At 38.0% G+C, this 20,340-nt stretch overlaps 1 protein-coding gene and 1 long non-coding RNA gene across 2 annotated transcripts in view; both read left to right on the top strand.

Annotated features, from left to right (window-relative positions):
• Positions 1 to 13,922: 13,922 nt before the first annotated feature.
• LOC138315874 (uncharacterized) lies at positions 13,923 to 15,783 on the top strand. The gene is made up of 3 exons (XR_011207546.1): positions 13,923 to 13,991; positions 14,591 to 14,699; positions 15,718 to 15,783. It is a non-coding gene; the product is annotated as an uncharacterized lncRNA (long non-coding RNA).
• An 850-nt stretch (positions 15,784 to 16,633) lies between these two features.
• Positions 16,634 to 20,340, top strand: part of LOC138315866 (small conductance calcium-activated potassium channel protein 2-like) — a 76,288-nt gene continuing 72,581 nt past the window's right edge. Inside the window, exon 1 of the mRNA XM_069257178.1 lies at positions 16,634 to 18,333. The gene's annotated coding sequence lies outside the window, so the exon portion shown is untranslated. The remainder of the gene's footprint in view (positions 18,334 to 20,340) is intronic.

Genomic DNA, 20,340 nt, shown 5'->3' with positions numbered 1-20,340 from the left:
CATGGTGTTTACCCATGATTCCCCTCCCCATAGGTATAAAAATGGCAGCCGCAAAATGAAGCTGTCCGTGTGTAGAATTGGATTTTGAAGATTGGGATTTTTCTTATAATTTCATTTACGTTGTTTCGTGATCGGGTCTATCTTTCGACAGACCTCACCAAGTGAGATACATGGTCCTAGTAACAGACAACTGGTAAGTGTAACTGGTCTACTCCTGGTACACGGAGTATCGATTTCTTCAGCCTTTGGTTACAAGGCCCTCAAGGTTTTGTTATTGTTTTTGTACCACTCGGTAATATAAAAATGTCAGATAAAGAATTTATTACTGATATATGAAATAAATAATGTTAGACAAAACATGAGTTCATAAGCACCCTCTCTCAATACAATATTAACACTGAATTAGTTACAATACTCTCTATTACGTCCAACATCCACAATGGTTTGGTTATGGAGTCTACCAGAGGTATTAATAAAATATATAATCTATATCTGAAATATTGCGTATGACGCTTAAAGCATTAACGCTACTAAAATTTTCTCGTAATAAATGTCAACAAAGATGTAGAAAAGTGACCTTATAAGCGAAGTGACGTAGTCAAATAGGAAAATCCCTGTTATTTATAATCGGAATAATTCTCTATGAATATGTGACCTGTGACCTTATGAGTTATGTTCTCTAGAAGAAGTAGAGTATGAGCCACGCCCGAACCTTGTCAACGGTTCTGAACCCTATAAAAATACCTACCTCTCACTTCGGCTGCTGGAAAGTGACTGGCGTTATCAAAGCTATGTCCCGGAAATAGCGGGACATGTCCCGAAAGATTCACGTGCCGGGACCGTCATCTGATTGACTACTAAAGATGTAATGACGATATCCGGTAGTGACATGCGCAGAGGCCACTACCGGTAAAAAGCATAATGTCAACAATCAGTATTGATACCATTTGATGAAAATGACTAACAACAACAATATATTACTCGTAACACTCGTATTGTCACACATCAAGCTTACTGAAGCAACGTAACATACTCTCGATTCTCGCACAGTTTTATTATATGGACAACATGTGATTATGAAAATAACGCATATTTAAAAAACAATATGAACCACCTAACGTCACAATACCCCAAACGCTCTTAAATGTCCCCCCGGATATTGCATAAACTTATTAATATAAGTAATATATTCAAACTTGAGTGTTTTTAAACACCTATAAATGTAAGGAATATAATGCAATAACCTTTATAACCGACTGAAGTATCTAATGCATACAACAATAGTGTACTGATATACAGTTTATTCCTTTGATTATCCTAAGCACCTTGTACTTGTACCAGATATATTAACATTATATACAAGGATTAGTATTGAAGGTGGATAACAAATAATATATATTCACTCACTCACTTTCACTCACATCCAATTCTCTTCTCATTCTCTACACCTATTCTAAGACTATGTTCTCACTACCTGCTCACTCTGAACTCTCCGTCTGTGTTATACACTCTTTCGTCCTCTTACACTCTTGATCCCTCGTCCAAAAATCTGTCGATATACCATTCCATCCGGCAATGTGGCTTCCTCAATCCTCTTCACGCCGAGGTATCCCACGGATTGATCTAAATAACTGAGCGGTCTCTCCTTGTAAGATAGAGCTTGGCGCCCTCATAAAAAGACGGTGGATCATCCGCTAAAATGTCCTTTCCGTCTGTCCTCAGTCCATCCGTCTGGCTCCCCGACATGGTTGATATGCTAGACTGTTCCCGATGATGTGATTCTTAATCTATACTCAGCTCTGGTTTCCCTGAGTCATCTTCTTCGGATCACCTCGCCAAAGCCTGGTTCCCAACTTTGGTCTTCTCAGGGGAAGTAATGGTCGATGATTATGGTTCTGTACAACTCGAAGATAATTAGTTTACTTCGGTATGAGTCAGGGGCCGCGGTGGCCGAGTGGTTAACATGTCCCGACATATTACCACAAGCCCTCCACCTCTGGGATGCGGGTTCGAATCCCATGTGGGGCAGTTGCCAGGTACTGACCGCTGGTCGGTGGTTTTTCTCCGGGTACTCCGGCTTTCCTCCACCAACAAACCTGGCACGTCCTTACATGACCCTGGCTGTTAATAGGACGTAAAAATAAACAAACCAAATCGGTATGAGTTGATACCGGAAGGTCAGGGGTAAGGTTTCCATCTGTGTGGGCTGCCCCCACCGTCTGAATACTGGAGGGAATGGCATTTTCCTTAGAGATACTTCCCATATCAGTCTCACAGTCTGACTTCCATCCCATGGCAGCTGCCACGACCTACTGCAGTTCGCCTTCCTCGTCCAGGCTAATACGGGAGATCCATTGCATTCTGACAGACAATCAAGCGGAGATGCTGATGACTCTTCATAATCTTTCCTGTGGTGGAGTGCTCTGATTTTGGACTAATGGGGAAATATTACCTTGGATGATACTCTAGGTCGTGGTGTTAATTTCCTGTGATGAGTTCTTTCGTGGTCCCTCATGCAATGACGCATAGCTTGAGTCGTGGTATAGTCGCACAGATTACACTTGATCCGAGGGCCAAGACATGTCCTAACATGACCCTGGCTGTTAATAGGACGTTAAAATAATCAAACGAACATTTCATTTGTGGTGATGGTGATTTAGTCTATCTGAGGTGAAACAACTTCTCCCACACTCCTCACACTGATGTCTGGGTGGTTCAGGTTGCCGGACAAATTGGTATTTATGAGATCCGTATCGGTAGGTCCTGGCCATACTGCTTCTATAGTCTTCTGTGACATATCAAGAAACAATATTCTTTTTATATACATGTATATGTCCATAAGGTGTCTTCCTCTTATAACCTCATAACTCATAAGGTGTCTTCCTCTTATAACCTCATAACTCATTAAATTATCTCCAGTGTGCTTACGTCCTCATGGTTCTGTCTGACTCTGGTACAAACCATTTCTTAGCCTCCCCTTTATATAGTTGCAGCTTGTTAACATTGACTACTCTAGTTTTGGCATGAGTTCCCCCCCCCAATAATAAAACAATAAACCACATCTGACAGCTGTTAAGTTATGGAGTATGGTCCCTCCCATGGTTTTCCTAACTTTCTATTACCCCCATAAAATTTGTTCTCGTACATCCAAACTCTTATCGCCTATTCTGAATTCTGGGTCTGAGGTTTTTAGGTCGTAATACTTTCTCTGTCTGTCACTGGTCAAACGTATCCTATCCCGGGCATGGACTTTCCTCATGGATTCTATCAATTCTCCACGTATTCAGTATTGGCAGTGTTTGTCTCTTCCCCATTCCGTGGTGACCTTCCATATATTAAATCAATGGGTAACTCTACCTCTCGCCCTAGCATCATCATAGCCGGACTCTCTCCCGTGCTCTCTTGTACTGATGATCGATATGCGTACATAACCAGGGGTAGGTATTCCTCCCAATCCTTTTGATTCTTTCTAAATACCTTGCTTAACATATCCTCAATAGTTCTGTTCTACCTCTCGACTAATCCGTCGCCCTTGGGGTGGTAAGGAGTTGTACGAGTCTTTTTCATTCCCAGTTTTTGACATAACTCCCGAATCAAGTTGGATTCCAATTATCTACCTTGATCAGAGTGTATCTGGCATGGTATTCCATAACGGGAGATACATTCTTTAACCAACACATCTGCTACCGTGGCTGCCTCCTGGTTAGGTATAGGGTACGCTTCTGCCCATCGAGTGAAATAATCCGTTATTACCAATACATAGCGATTTCCCCTTGGTGATTCTGGGAAATTGACCATAATGTCTAATGCGATCCTTTCCATTGAGACTTCCACTCGATATTGTTTCATCTTCCCTCTATTGCTTCTCCGTGGTTGTTTTCGAGCCTGGCACTCATTGTATCGGTCTATCCAACAATGCACGGTACGTGTTAAACCCGCCCAGTTAAATTTCTCTCTAAGCCGAGCGATAGTCTTAGTTAGACCAAGATGCCCGGCTCCAACCTCATTACGAAAATTTTCCATGATTTCACGTGTCCAACTTCTTGGCACTAAAACTTGCCATTCCTCCTCGTCTGCCTCTTGCTTTATCCACACCCTGTATGATATTCATATTCCCTATCGTAAAAGGCGACTAAATTTAGGATCTTATCTTTTCTCTTCTTCCTAAAATGACTTTATCTTTCCTAATGCCTCCCTTGGCACCGCCTCACTTTTGGCCTTGAGTTGAACGTTCGCCCCTGTGAGGAAGGCTCTGGGTTCTGTCCCCCGGCCGAGACACACCAAAGTCTGTAAAAGTGGTAGTTTCTGCTCCTGCTTAGCGCTCAGCATACAGGGAGTGGGACGACTGGTTCGCCCGTTGTCAGTATAATGTGACCGGGTGGGGTGTGTTGCTTGGTGTCTTCGACGGCATGCTTCAGTGATATAGCACTATAAAAAGGGCAACAGTTCCACTATACAAGAAGACACAACATGAATATACCGCAGTCTCCCAAAACACGCACCTCGCACAACATACACGCAACACACCGCATACACGGGAGGCCGTCCTTACATGACCATAGCTGTTAATAGGACGTTAATTAATCAAACAAACAAGTATGATATTCCCTCTCTGAACCCTATACGCATCCACTTGGCCAAATAACATTTTACCACCTTTGACATAGGGGCTACCTCTTTCCACTAAGGCCGTTTTACCGCTCCGTTTTAATGCCCACATGTATTTCAGGTCTGGGTCCTCCTTTTGACCTTCAATCCACTCTTCAGCTGTGTGACCTTGAAACCAGTCGGTGAGTTGTTCTAGTCTTATTTTTCTATTTTTCTCCTCTCTATTGTCTGATGGTTCCTCCGTTTCCTCCATCATATCATTGGCCTGATCTGGTAATTTCTTACAAAATTTACAGCTGCCACATGTACAGATTTTTCGAGATAAACAATCAGCGTCAAGCATGTACTTTCCTTGGTCTATGTTGTACTTGATAATTGTAGGTGTTCAAGACCTCCAGCCACCATGCTAACTGTCCTTCAGGGTTTTTGAACCTTCTAATCCAGTTAAGTGCTTCATGGTCAGTTCGTACTAAGAACTTTGTCCCATATTGGTGATGGAAGTGTTTGACAGCCTCGACAACTGCTAATAGCTCTCTCCTTCTCACACAATACTGTCTTTCTGTTTTAGATAAGGTCCTACTGAAATAGCAAATATGATGCTCTCCGTCTTCCTCCTGTTGTGACAACACTCCAACAATCCCATATTAGTATCTAATATTTAAGGTTTCTCAGCATTTGGATATACTAAAACAGGGGAGGTAACTAGCGCCCACTTTAACTGTGTATAGGTCTGCTGACATTCTTCTTTCCGTATAAACTTAACGTCCTTTTCTGTAAGCCTATGTAATGGTTTTGCTATTGTGGCAAAACCCCTGATAAACTTTCTATAAAAGCTGACGGTTCCCAGAAAACTTTTTTTTTTATAATTCTTTTATTTTTAAATCATGTTGGTATTACAATTAATCATCTATATTTAATATAATTTAATTCAATATGTTTTTTTATGCGATCACTTTTTCACACATACCTTTGTATATCTACACATACACGATGATACATATACATATACCCTTACATACACACACAGATACACATACATACACATACACACACACCTACATATATACACACATGTATACATACATACATACATACATAAACACACAATCAATCACACCCTTACATACATTATATATACCCAAACATATATGTACAAGGTAAATGCATAATTTACATTTTGATATAGTTTTACATACATTTATAAGAGGCATCACTCCATAGGCACATACACACACACATACACACACAAACACACCCTCACACATAAAACTTTTAGAGTAAATACTTGTGATTCCATGCATAAACATACTCATACACACAGCCTAGCACACTCACAGTTATAATAATTCTCTTGACAAAACAATGAAAATAAATTTTTAATTCTAGAAAATTTAGAAAAAGAAGAAGAAGGAAAAAGAAAAAAAAAGAAAATAAGAAAGTAAAAGGATGAGGAAAAAGAGAGGTAGAGAAAATAGAGGAAAGGTGCAGAGGAAAGTGGTTAGAAATGTATTTGTTTGAGATGTGGCTAGTAACATCACAGTTGCTTCGGATATAAAATTATAAAGGAACGGTCAGATAGCTTTGACAATCATATGTCAAGGTGGATAAGATTTATCCACTTACTCCAGGTATTGGCGAATTTTGTTTTTAAACTGTCATTCTGTCCATTTGATATATATTTTTAGTATGTTGTAATACTCTTTTATATTGTTTACCAATGCATGAACATTTAAAGATTTATTAAAACATCTGGTCCTATAAATATATTGTTTAATAATAAGAATTATAACATTGTCAACAGCAGCATTTATACCATTGTTCGTAAGTCCAAAGATAAAAGACGGCTTATTTACTGCAAACGGAATGTAAAGTACATCTAAAAGAGTCTCAAATTTTTGTAACATATTTTGCACCGCTTGGCACTCCTACATTAAATGTATTATTGTTTCTCTTTCGGAGTTACAAAGTGTGCACATAGGACTGGGCACAGCACCATATTTAAATAAACTATAGTTTGTAGTAAGAATATAGTGGGATAGACGATATTGGAGCCATTGAAGTTTCGTATTTTTAGTTATTTTATACGGAATATTGAAAATTTTGCTCCATTCTCCGTCAGGAAATTCAAATTGTTCTTGCCATTTGAGTTTACCTGTGGTTACCAGAAAACTTCTCACATCTCTAACACATTAAGGTTACGGTTATGTATCTACCATTTTAAGTTCATCTGACCCGAAAGGTCAGGATGACCGATTGTCGTCATGTTTCGTTTCATCCGTCGTCGTGCGCCGTCCGCCGTGCGTTAGTTTTTCACATTTTGAACTTCTTCTCAAGTTCTACCGCTGCGATTTAGCTGAAACTTGCATAAAATGATCCTGACATGGTCCTGACAAAGTGTTGTTATTCTTTGGGTCGATCAGAATTCTAAGATAGCCGCAACAGCAGCCATATTGAAAATACATTTTTAACTTCTTCCAAAGTTCTACCAGTGCGATTTGGCTGAAACTTGCATGAAATAATCCTGATATGGTCCCTACAAAATGTTGTTATTTTTCGGGTCGATCCTAAATTCAATATGGCCGCTACAGCCGCTATCTTGAAAACATATTTTGAATTTCTTCTCAAGTTCTACCGGTGCGATTTGACTGAAACTTGCATAAAATGATCCTGACATGGTCCTGGCAAAGTGTTGTTATTCTTTGGGTCGATCAGAGTTCCAAGACGGCCTCCACAGCCGCCATCTTGAAAACACATTTTGAACTTCTTCTCAAGTTCTACCAGTGCGATTTTGCTGAAACTTGCATAAAATGATCCTGACATGGTCCTGACAAAGTGTTGTTATTCTTTGGGTCGATCAGAATTCTAAGATAGCCGCAACAGCAGCCATATTGAAAATACATTTTTAACTTCTTCCAAAGTTCTACCAGTGCGATTTGGCTGAAACTTGCATGAAATAATCCTGATATGGTCCCTACAAAATGTTGTTATTTTTCGGGTCGATCCTAAATTCAATATGGCCGCTACAGCCGCTATCTTGAAAACATATTTTGAATTTCTTCTCAAGTTCTACTGGTGCGATTTGACTGAAACTTGCATAAAATGATCCTGACATGGTCCTGGCAAAGTGTTGTTATTCTTTGGGTCGATCAGATTCCAAGATGGCCGCAACTGGTTTTACATAGTCCAAACGGCATTGATTGGAACTCGTATAGGCCACTGGTAGTGACAAAAGCAGTCTTCTCTCTGTCCTGGGGGTCACCTAACGTCACAACGTGACACCTTAGAAGTGCTTCGCACTTCGTGCCCTTCAGGTACGAAGGACTGCGCCCTTGCAAGAACAATGTAGTACACTCATGGTTGCAATGTTGGCCCAAAATCGGACCACACACAAGGTGTGTGCTCCAGTTCCTGCGTCTCTGTATATGTGTCGATATCTAAATGTGATCAGGTCTTGACTACACACAATTGTCCGTGTATTCCGGGATATGTACATGTATTTGATAGACAGGCATTACATAATAGATGTTCAGGTGTGTCATGTGTACGGCAAGTAGTGCCGGGGACATAAACGGCTAGTTATATATCTGACACTTGAAAAGTCTGGGAGAAATATCTGATCCCCTTCCTATATGGGTGCTACCAGTCATACATAAGTGACATCAATTGCTTAGTGTCAGAGAAGAAGTCGTTTATATGAATACAGTCAACTTGACCCAGTTTGGTCCCGCCCCTCACGCCTCTCAAGTATAATTTTGAATCACTGCCTCCTAGGGATACTGCCAATCAAAGTTCATTAAAGGGACAATTCAGTCTAAGAGTACATTAAAATTTGCGCATGTATCGGAAATAAACTCTTGTAATGAAATTGAGCTTTTACCATGGCGCGGCGTCCGTCGTCCGTCAGTCAACATTTCCTTTAAATCGCTACTTGTCATAAAGTACTGCATGGATTTTAACAAAATTTGATCAGAAACTTCCTTAGGGGAAGGGGATCAGATTTTGCATAAATGGTGACCCTGGCCCCCTTGGGGAAGGAGGGGCGGGGCCAAATAGGGGTAATAGAGGTAAATCGTATAAATCGCTACTTTTCCTAGAGTTCTGCATGGATTGCAACCAAATTTGGCCAGAAACTTTCTTAGGGGAAGGGGATCAGATTTTGCATAAATGGTGACCCTGACCCCCCTGGGGCAGGAGGGGCGGCGCCCAATAGGGGTGATAGAGGTAAATCCTATAAATCGCTACTTGTCCTAGAGTTCTGCATGGATTGCAACCAAATTTGGCCAGAAACTTCCTTAGGGGAAGGGGATCAGATTTTGCATAAATAGTGACCCTGACCCCCCTGGGGCAGGAGGGGCGGCGCCCAATAGGGTGATAGAGGTAAATTCTATAAATCGCTACTTGTTCTAGAGTTCTGCATCGATTGCAACCAAATTTGGCCAGAAACTTCCTTAGGGGAAGGGGATCAGATTTTGCATAAATGGTGACCCTGACCCCCCTGGGGCAGGAGGGGCGATGCCCAATAGGGGTAATAGAGGTAAATCCTATAAATCGCTACTTGTCCTAGAGTTCTGGATGGATTGTAACCAAATTTGGCCAGAAACATCCTTGGGGGAAGGGGAACAGAACTTGTATAAATTTTGACTCTGACCCCCCGGAGGCAGGAGGGGCGGAGCCCAATAGGGGAAATAAAAGTAAATCCTACAAATCGCTACTTGTCCTAGAGTTCTGCATGGATTGTAACCAAATTTGGCCAGAAACTTCCTAAGGGGAAGGGGATCAGATTTTGCATAAATAGTGACCCTGACCCCCCTGGGGCAGGAGGGGCGGCGCCCAATAGGGGTGATAGAGGTAAATCCTAAAAATCGCTACTTGTCCTAGAGTTCTGCATGGATTGTAACCAAATTTGGCCAGAAACATCCTGGGGTTAACAGAATTCTTATAAATTTTGGCTTTGACCCCCTGGAGCAGAAAGAGTGGGGCCCAATAGGGGAATTAGAGGTAAATATTCAAATTCCTTCAGAAAAGAAACAATGAACTTGTATTCAGAACATTACTTGGCATTACAAACCAGGTGAGCGATACAGGCCCTCTGGGCCTCTTGTTGTAATATGCCAGAAAAGCCCACGGTTGTGAAATGAAACTCGCTCGTTGGAATTTGAACGATTCTTTCTAAATTTCATGTTAATATGTTTCATAAGAAATGTAGAAAATATATTGATGCCGCATTTTGCTTCGTGGTAATGTAACAGAATAAGTCTCAGTTAATCATTCCTTTGAATGTTGACCAGCGGTTTTTTTATTTAGTTATTTTATACTTTTTGTTGACGGAAGAACGGACTCTGTAACGCATGGTTTCCTTGCAATAACTGGCACGAATCTTAGCGATTTTTGTTTTGTAACTTGGTCACATAGTTACAGAGTTATGGACCTCTGTATTGACGAAAGCGGAGGATATAAATTCCACGAATTAGCTTGTGGTTTTTTTATTATCATTTTTTACAAAAAGCCTCAAATCAACATATTATATTGATGCCGCATTTTGCTTCGTGGTAATGTAACAGAATAAGTCTCAGTTAAGCATTCCTTTGAATGTTGACCAGCGGTTTTTTTATTTAGTTATTTTATACTTTTTGTTGACGGAAGAACGGACTCTGTAACGCATGGTTTCCTTGCTATAACTGGCACGAATCTTAGCGATTTTTGTTTTGTAACTTGGTCACATAGTTACAGAGTTATGGACCTCTGTATTGACGAAAGCGGAGGATATAAATTCCACGAATTTGCTTGTGGTTTTTTTATTATCATTTTTTACAAAAAGCCTCAAATCAACATATTATAAACAAGTTTGAATATAAGAACTTTTGATATTTTAACGAAAAACGCCATTTTAGTCTGTTTCCGTTCAATAACTCTCGGAAATATTACCGGATTTTATCGAAACCTGGTAACATGTATATGTCTCGGGGCTTGGCCAAGTTCGATCGGCATTTCATAGTAGGACCCTATTTGGCGGAGTTATGGCCTTTTGTATAACGAAAAACGCCATTTTCGGCTGACCCTTGGTTTCTGTGCAATAACTGCCACAAATCTTAAGCGATTTATGTACCAAGGGCTTAGATTAGTTCGCTCGGCACTTTCATAGGATCCTATTTGGCGGAATTATGGCCCTTTGATTAACGAAAAACAGCATTTTCGGCTGTTTCCATTTAATAACTCTTGCAAATATTACCGGATTTTCTAGAAAGTTGGTAACATGATTAAATATTTCAGGGCCCTTTGATGAACGAAAGCGGGGATATAAATTCCATGAATTTGCTTGATTTGTTTTTATAAATAGCCACCATTTCATCACATTATAAACAGGTTTGAATATAAGAACTTTTGATATATTTCATTCGAAAGTTTTATTGATTTATTTCATTATCGCATTCATTACAAGAATATTAAATAAATGTTAAATGTACATACACTTGTACATTAGAATGTGACGTGATAACGTGATCTAACGTGATAAAATATTTATATGAAATTCAAAGAGAGATAAAAGTAAATCAGTATATGAAACCATATGATGACCATATGATTTGCAAATTTCGACCTTACACTATTATTGCTATAAGAGAGAGAGAGAGAGATTTAGGCTCAACCCAGGCCACTATGTACCAAACTATAAAGTCACAAGTCGTGAGCATGGAAGTAAAGCAAAACCACCCATATGTGTCGATCTGTCGAGTCGGATCGCACTCGTTTGTTGCACGGATGTGATTTTGGCTGTGCACGTGGTTGCCATACATTTAAAAGTATATTTACAAAATCTACGTACGAGGGGAGACAACTGCTAAACTTGATTATGATTATGTTTTATTACTTTTTTATTGAAGATGCTCCACCGCCGACAGAGCATAAATGATATTCTTCATTTGAACAATAATTGGTGTTTAATCGTGTATATATATGCCTAATTAAAACAAAATATAATATAACATAATTTATTTCGCCTTTGGTGCATGCGCAATTAGTACTTCATTCCATATAGGATATAGTGCCACGGATTTTTTTCGGAATGCTATTAAATATTTTAACTTGAATTAAAATTAGAAGCTCAAAACTTTTAACGGTGGTAATGGTGTAAAGTAAGTAACTTTTGTAACTGAATAAAAATACTAAATCGTCTCCTCCTGTTTTTGATAGTAAAAAAAAATACCATTTGTCAGCAGTGGAGCATATTAATGTTACGTTTTATTTTACTTAACTTCATAGTATGCATGCCAATATATCATTAAAGTTTTAAGCATTTAAAATTAATCATTATATGTATAGTGGGCACCTGAATGGTAAGAAATAACCTTCATTACGTTTTATCAAGTTACAATTTTTTATAACAGCCTTGGAAGGTTAAAAGGTAAAATTGAAATATAAGTTCATCATGGTAAGTCATTTTTGTGTATCAATCACGTCTCAAATGTTTTTATATACACTTGATTTGTCTACTCATGCTGTAGTTATCTCCCTTGAGATATCGCTCCCTTGTAGTACCGTTGATCCTCAGTACACATACCACCCTTTTCAGCTCCTATCCTCCCCTATTCTTCGAACGTATATCCTTTTTTTGGACAAGACCTCCTCCGTTTGGTTATTTTCCTCTGGTCATGATAACCTGTCCTCCAGTGTCCACCTCTTCGGCCAATACTTACATCCTGTGACCAACACAATATGTCCGCATCAGTCAACTTCCTCCTTCTCTGTAACTTACACAATCTGCCCACATCCTACATAATTTCTCCTCAACCTCCTGCTTCTCCTAAACCTACTCGCTCCTCCCCAGCTAAGCTTACTTCGCCCTCCTTCTGTAACCCAATTATTTGCCTTCAACCTGTTCATTCCTCCTAAAGCCTACACATTCTGCGCTCTTTCAGTCTTCTCCATCCGCCTCCTCCTTCTCTAACTAACTTTACCTCCTTCTAAACCTGATCATTCCTCCTATAAGCCCACATAATCTGCCTATTCCGTCCTTCTCAGCCTACTCCGTCCTTCTCAGTCTACTTCCTCCTTCTCAGCCTACTCCCTCCTCCTCAGCCTACTCCCTCCTTCTCAGCCTACTACCTCCTTCTCAGCCTACTCCCTCCTCCTCAGCCTACTCCCTCCTTCTCAGCCTACTCCCTCCTCCTCAGCCTCATCCTCAGCCTACTCCCTCCTCCTCAGCTTTTCTTCCTCCTCAGCCTTTATCCTTCATCCTCCGCCTACTCATTCCTCATCAGCCTACTCCTTCCTCATCAACCTACTCCTTCCTACTCAGCCTACTCCCTCCTCCTCCATCCCAGAAATATTTGCCCTCTGTTCTCCCTCTTTTCCTTAGCCGTTGCCTACACATCCAGGAGTTGAGGCGGTCATCTACTGTTTTCCTCAGTCCGGACACGGTCAGTTGAGGACGAGATAGTTTCGGACAGGTCACCAGACTGGATGCATCATACAGGCCATTTTCGGTGTCCACATCACATGATACTTGGTCTCCTTTGGGAGCTTTCGGACGGACAATTGTGTCCGCGGTAGAACATCCGGGGATAGACTGTGCAACCAGAAGACTACTCACATCATTATCAAAGGCGCGTATCTTTCTTACCATTTCCGGTGTCCGGGCGCCTCTGGCTAACATTGGATCGGAATCTGAACCGACACTGCTACTGCCTGTAGTAGATTCTTCGTCGTCCGCATCGCTGTCGTCTGAACAATGGTAGATCTCAACGATATCTGATATATCATCGCTGTTGATACAGTCAAACCGTTTGTAGTCCTCCACCTTTCGAATTATTGTCCGGATGAGACGTCCGTCCAGCACTGGAGATGGCTCTGCGGAATATCTACTTCCAGCCGGAAAGTCACGGTAGTGTCCTGCGTCCACAAGGAAGTCTTCACTGTCGGAGTCTGATGCACGTGGTTGACCAGAACATCTTCCTTTAGTGACGGCGAATGTTGTATTGCTGACTGACCTAGCGAGACGAGGCGGGACCGGACTATAAGGCTGTGAGAAAGACTGGACATCTACTGTCCGGACGGACGGACGCAGGCTTGTCTGTCCGTCTGATTGTTGTTGTTTCACTGATGTTTGAGAATCTCTTGGACTTCCAGATGTTCGCTGTTTTGTCCTCACTACTTTATTATGTTTACAACCCATACTCGGGCTAACAGTGGTGTATAACGTGGGTAGATATCTAGATATAATTGTTGAACAGCACAAGGCGTTGTTAACAAACATAGAGATGGGAGAAATGCACGCGTAAACAATAGAATGACGTCATAGTTACTTATGCGTCATTGTTGGCGGAGCTCCAAAACAGTACCTTTACTCCGAAAATTCGTTTTGATGAACGCGGTCTAGAAGGCAGGTAATTCAGTCTAATACCTTTACGATACCATGTTTGTATCAAACGTATATCTTGTTTTAATTAGGAAGGAACTGAATTTTCCCACACATACTTAGTATTGGACAAGAGTGCCGATTACACGTGTGGAAACCATTTATCACTATTTAGCGCATATGTTTATTAGTTTGTGTTTAAAGAAAAGTTGTGTTATTTAACCTGTACATGCATTTCCGTGAAACATGAATTTAGACAACCTACATATCGTATGGCGTATACATAGTTTATGACGCTCACTAGCGGAAGGAATTTATCTTCAAAAGAAAACTAGAAGAAAACATTATTTGGGATACTTTTTCAGCTAGTAGAGAAGATTTTTTTTTTTTTTTTTTTTGAAAGAGATGAACATTTAGCACAGTCATCAAATAATGCTACTGCTAAAGAGAGATAACTCGTCCTAAATGATACGCCACAATGATGATAATGTAGTGACAAACGGCAAACGAGTTTAAAAATGAATATAATAGTGTTCTATAAAGTAGCAAAATATATATCTAAAGCAATTAAATTTAATCTTGCTTATAACAAGCATTTTTTGTTGGTTTAAAAAATTATGTTGGCAGCACAAAACACGACGTCGCCGTATATAAGGTTGCATTGGATTAGTTGGTACGGCATTGTAATAATTTAATTCTGAGATAAAGGAGCCCATCAATACCAGTGGAATCACAGGTAAAAATATTCAGTTTTATGTCATGTAAATATAACACAAAAATCTGAGTGTACTCTCATCATAAACCGCTTCCGGGTTATTTAGAATACAGACAGATTTTTGTGTTTTTTGATTTAAACATATTTTATTGTGTAATTTTTATATACAATGGGATTGGGCACAAGTTTTCCAACTTATATGAAGCCCTCTCCCTACAGAATTATAATCAATTTTATAACAAAGAATACAAAAATGGCAAAATATACATATTTACATATTTACAAGATTTTAGAGAGAGAGAGAGAGAGGGGGGAAGAGAGAGAGAGAGAGAGAGAGAGAAGAGAGAGTTTATTTAAATAAATGTATATAATTACTTAATTTATTGAAGTGTATGTATTTGTGATCACTCCCGATGCTGACGACTGAAGTTGTACTGATCGCTGTTCTTGTCTCGCTGCTTTACTTAAAGTTCATCACATCCCGTGCCTTGGTATCTTTCTCCTGTCAATCTGTTGCTTTCTTAATTACGTTTCTCTTCGATCGTCAGCATCGGAAGGATATTAAGAAACATTTTTTTATTACATATAGTTCATATTATAAATAGGAAACGTAAAGGAGGAGGGAGGGGGGTTAAAACCTATTACATTCAGTTATATACTCTTGAGTGCTCTGACATATTGTAATGTTATCTTCAATAGTTAAATCTGGACTTCCATGTAGTAGTAGCTGCAGATCTAAAGGAATGAAGTTGTTTAATGTTCGAAATAATTGAATTCTCTGGTCAGCGTAATTATTACATGTAAAGAAGAAGTGATGGGCATCCTCAATGGGATGCCCACATTGGCATTGCTGGTAATCTATTAAATTAGAGCGGAATAAATCATTGTTAAGGGTACTACATCTATTTCTTAATCTGGCATGCAATATATTTGCTTTTCTATTTCCAATAGAATAATAATAAATAGGTACTTTTGTAAGATTATTCAGAGACTTTTTAAAAATGTTATATGAAACACTATTTCTAATATTTATATCTAGCTGGTTCCAAAGTCGAATAGTGGAAGGAAAATACGATGCATTTGAGAGCTGGAGACGGAAATTAGGTAAAGTAAAGTTGTTAGCATTTCGCAGATTATAGGAAGAATTTTCTGAGACTAGTGGGGGTAATAATGAATAGAGGTAGTTGGGTGTAATTTTGTTATTTATTTTGTAAAATAGTTGTAGTTTTCTACGGGAACGACGGGAAGTAAGTGGTTCTAGACCGCTTTCCAAATACAGTGAATTTCTGCTAGCGTAAGACGGTAGTCCAGTAATTATTCTACAGATTCAAGCTGAAGTTTTTCTAATTTTTCTGCGTCACTAAGAGAGCACCCATCCCAAACCTCACAACAGTATTCAAACAGTGGCCGAATGTATGACTTGTAAATTTTTATTAAAGTTTGTTTATTAAGAGTATCTTTAAGTTTTCGAAGAACACTTACCTGTTTTGATACCTGTTTACATATATTATCAATGTGGATATTCCATTTACAATTAGCTTCCAAAGTTACTCCTAAGTGCTTATGATTATCTACAAAATCTACACTTACATTATTGAATTTGATATCGATTATGTGATTATGTTCCGTATTAGAAATAAGTAAAGCTTCCGTCTTTTGGGGGTTAAAAGTTACTAACCATTTATTTGCCCAATTTTGAATTTTACTAAGGTCTTCGTTAATTTTAGTTTCTATTTCTAAAATTGATGGCCCAGAGCATAGCAAAGAAGTATCATCAGCAAATAATTTAGAAAGACTTTCGAGGTTGTCAGAAATATCATTAATATACAATATAAAAAGGAACGGACCTAATACTGAGCCTTGGGGGACACCAGAATTTGTAGATTTGACGGAAGATTTACTATTTCCTACAAAAACTTGCTGTTTCCGATTACTGATGTAATTTTTTTAACCAATTTAGCAATTTTCCGCCTATACCATAATTTGCTAGTTTAACATTCAGTCCCTTGTGCCACACACGATCGAATGCTTTCGAAATATCACAGAAAACTAAACATGTTGAGTGCATTTTTTCAATATTTTCACATAGGGAATGGTAGATTTCAATAAGTTGGTGAGATGAAGAATGTCCAGGTTGAAAACCTGACTGATATTTATATATGAGGGAATTATCAAGTAAGTAATTGTTTAGATATTTGACTACCAATCTTTCAAAAACTTTTCCTATTGTACTTAAGAGAGATATAGGTCTATAGTTAGTAGAATTATGCTTATCTCCCTTTTTAAAGAATGGCATGACTAGAGCTAATTTCCACTGTTTTGGGAAGATACCAGTATCCAAGGAAGATCTGAATATTAGAAATAAGGGTAATGCAATAGAAGATGCTGTGTGTTTTAGCATGTTATGGCTGATTCCGTCGTGTCCTACTGCTTTATTGATAGGTAAGGATTTAAGAATGTCTATAATGTCGGTCGGTTGAAATTGTATGTCGGTTATATTAGAGTCAGTCCTAATCTCTAACTCTGGAACGTCAATTTGTGAATCGTCAATAGTTGATATGGAAACAAAGTAATCATTTAATAAATTGGCTTTACCTACATCCGTCATTTCAGGTTGCCCTGCATCGTTTAATAGAGGAGGAATAGAGTTAGTAGTGTCCGAGGTTTTTAATAATCTTCGAATGATTTTCCAGTAGTTTCTAGGGTTTGAATTCGAGTGACGATCTAAAATGCCATTTATATCTGAATAAAAATTTTCTTTGGTGTGCTTTTTTAAATTGTTTACATGATTACGTTGTTTCCGAAAATTAGTAAGATTTAACGTTGTTCGATGTCGTTTAAAAATCTTTAAAAGTCTGTCTCGTTTTCTTATTTCTCGTCTAAGGTCAGAATTGAACCACGGTTTGTCATTAGGCCGAATAGTAATGGTTTTAGTTGGTATGCACTCCCCAGCTATATCTAGAAATTTGTCAGTAAATTTTTCACACATGTCGTCTGGGGAGTTCGCTGTCGAAAAAAAATTTAGCCAGTCAGTCTCATCTAATTTATTTTTAAACGTCTCATAATTTGCCTGATTATAACATCTTATTGTTCGTTTATATGTTCTGGAGATAGCTGTTTCTACGTTAATTTCTACAGTCGTCGCTTTGTGATCAGAAATTTCGTCGTCAATATCAATTACGTCAGAAAAGTTAGAGATACATGTGTCAGACAGTAAAATTGGGTCAAGTAGTGTGGAGGACGTGCGCGCTACACGTGTCGGTCTATCAATGACATTGGTGAAGTGAAATGTGTGGATAATATCGTAGATTTTGTGTGAATTTCCGACGGTTAAAAGGTCAACGTTTATATCGCCAACTATAATGATGTGTGGAGTTTCTTGGAAGGCAGTGTCTATAGAAAAATGAAATTGGTCCCAAAAGGTGTTTGAAGCGTGTGGAGGTCTATACAATGTACACAGGAGAAATTTCTTTCTTGGATACTGGATCTCTGTCCATATCACTTCGCCCACTCGAAATTCTAAGTCCGCTCTACGACGGGTGCACAAGAGACTGGATGTATACACAGCTAACCCCCCTCCCGGACTTCCCCTATCCTTACGATATAATTCATAACCACCCAGGAGTAAATCAGTGTCAGCTACAGAATTATCAAGGTGAGTCTCAGTGACGCAGATAACATCATTATCAGAAGTTAAATTTTCTAATTGGGATAGTTTATTTCTTAAACTACGGATATTCAAATGAAAGATAGAAATGGTATAATTTTGATCTGGAGGACCTGGGTTTGGATGTACATCATTACATGAGAGTAGGAGGAGGTGTAGTATCAGTAGGAAACTAGAATTATTGGTCAAACATCTCATTAACACATAAATAAATGTTACAAGTTTTTTAAACATGAAAGTTGCTTTAGACCTGCAGCCACTATAAATATCGGTCAATTTCATATAGTAAACAAATTTTTGTGACATCAATAAAAAATGAGTACGTTGATAGAAGCAACCGATTGCCGCCCGATATTGTACTAAATCATTACCCATGATCATCAAATAACAAGCTACAGATGGGGCGGTAACCGGCTGAATTTACCATACATATATATACATTATAATCAGGGCACTCAGGCTTTAGAAAAAAGAGACAGGGATCATGAAAGGAAAGGTCAAGGTTTATAGTAAAGAGAAAGAACTTATAGAGAAAACAGGAGATGTTCATAAGTTGTATAGATAAGATATTCAAAAGGAAAAAAAACCGTATTTTCAGAGTACAAACGTTCACAAACATACAGTTAAATAAAAGTTAGGTGGTGGTGAGACAATTGATTTTTAAAGCTACATGTACGCATATACGAATGACAAATTACGAAAAAAACAAAAAAAAAAAAAAAAATTATCACTTATTTGTAAACTTATTATTTGCTGACATTTTTTGTAGTGGATGATTTATACAGGCATTTATATTATTTTTTTTTACAATTTTTTATAACTAATTTTAACAAAGATAAAAAGGAGAAGAAAAAAAATGTTGAAATTATATATACATAAAAAAAATTTTTGTTGCGTCTAAAGATGGGAATGTTATTCAGACAACAGAAGCAAACTATTAATTTCTTACAAAACTATATATGTAGGTATATTCTATGAAAACAAAAAAATAATTAAAGCTATGTACAAATGCATAATTTGGTTTCATTGTAGGAGTAAATCTAAATGGTATTTTGCATATAATTGTGATAATAAATATACATAATGCCAATTAAGTATGTAATTTAATACTATTCACTAATTAGGTATGCATTTATGATACCAGTTGATAATTAGGCATGTAATTATGATACCAGACACTAATTATATATGAAATTATGATAACAGACACTTATTAGGTATGCATTTATGATAATAGTTGCTTATTAGGTATTTAGTTTGATACCAGTTGCTAAATAAGTATGTAATTATGATACCAACGACTAATTAGGTATGAAATTATGATACCAGTGACTAATTAGGTATGTAATTAAGATAAACAGTTGCTAATTAGGTATATAATTTGATACCAGTTGCTAACTAGGTATGTAATTATGATACCAGTGACTAATTAGGTATGTAATTATGATACCAACGACTAATTAGGTATGTAATTAAGATAAACAGTTGCTAATTAGGTATATAATTTGATACCAGTTGCTAACTAGGTATGTAATTATGATACCAGTGACTAATTAAGTATGTAATTATGATACCAGACACTTATTAGATATAAAATTATGATGTCAGACACTAGGTATGCAAATTTGAATACCAGACACTAATTTCATTGTTTTGCTATTATGATACCAGATATTAATTAGGTATGTAATTTTGATACCCGACACTAATAAGGTATCGTTATGATACCTAACACTTTAGTACATTTGTATTAATATTATTTGACACAATGATTTATATGACACTAAGAAAAGGATGTGGGTATAATACAATTAAGTACATGTATGGAATTATAATACCATTATACCAGGCAATAATTAGGTATATATTTATGATACCAGGCACTAATTAGGTATATAATTATGATACCAGGCACTAATTAGGTATATAATTATGATACCAGGCACTAATTAGGTATATAATTATGATACCAGGCACTAATTAGGTATATAATTA

Source organism: Argopecten irradians, chromosome 2, assembly GCF_041381155.1.
Source record: "Argopecten irradians isolate NY chromosome 2, Ai_NY, whole genome shotgun sequence".
Lineage (NCBI taxonomy): Eukaryota > Metazoa > Mollusca > Bivalvia > Pectinida > Pectinidae > Argopecten > Argopecten irradians.
The sequence above is the reverse complement of the archived record's forward strand: the minus strand, read 5'-3'. Positions and strand labels throughout refer to the sequence as shown.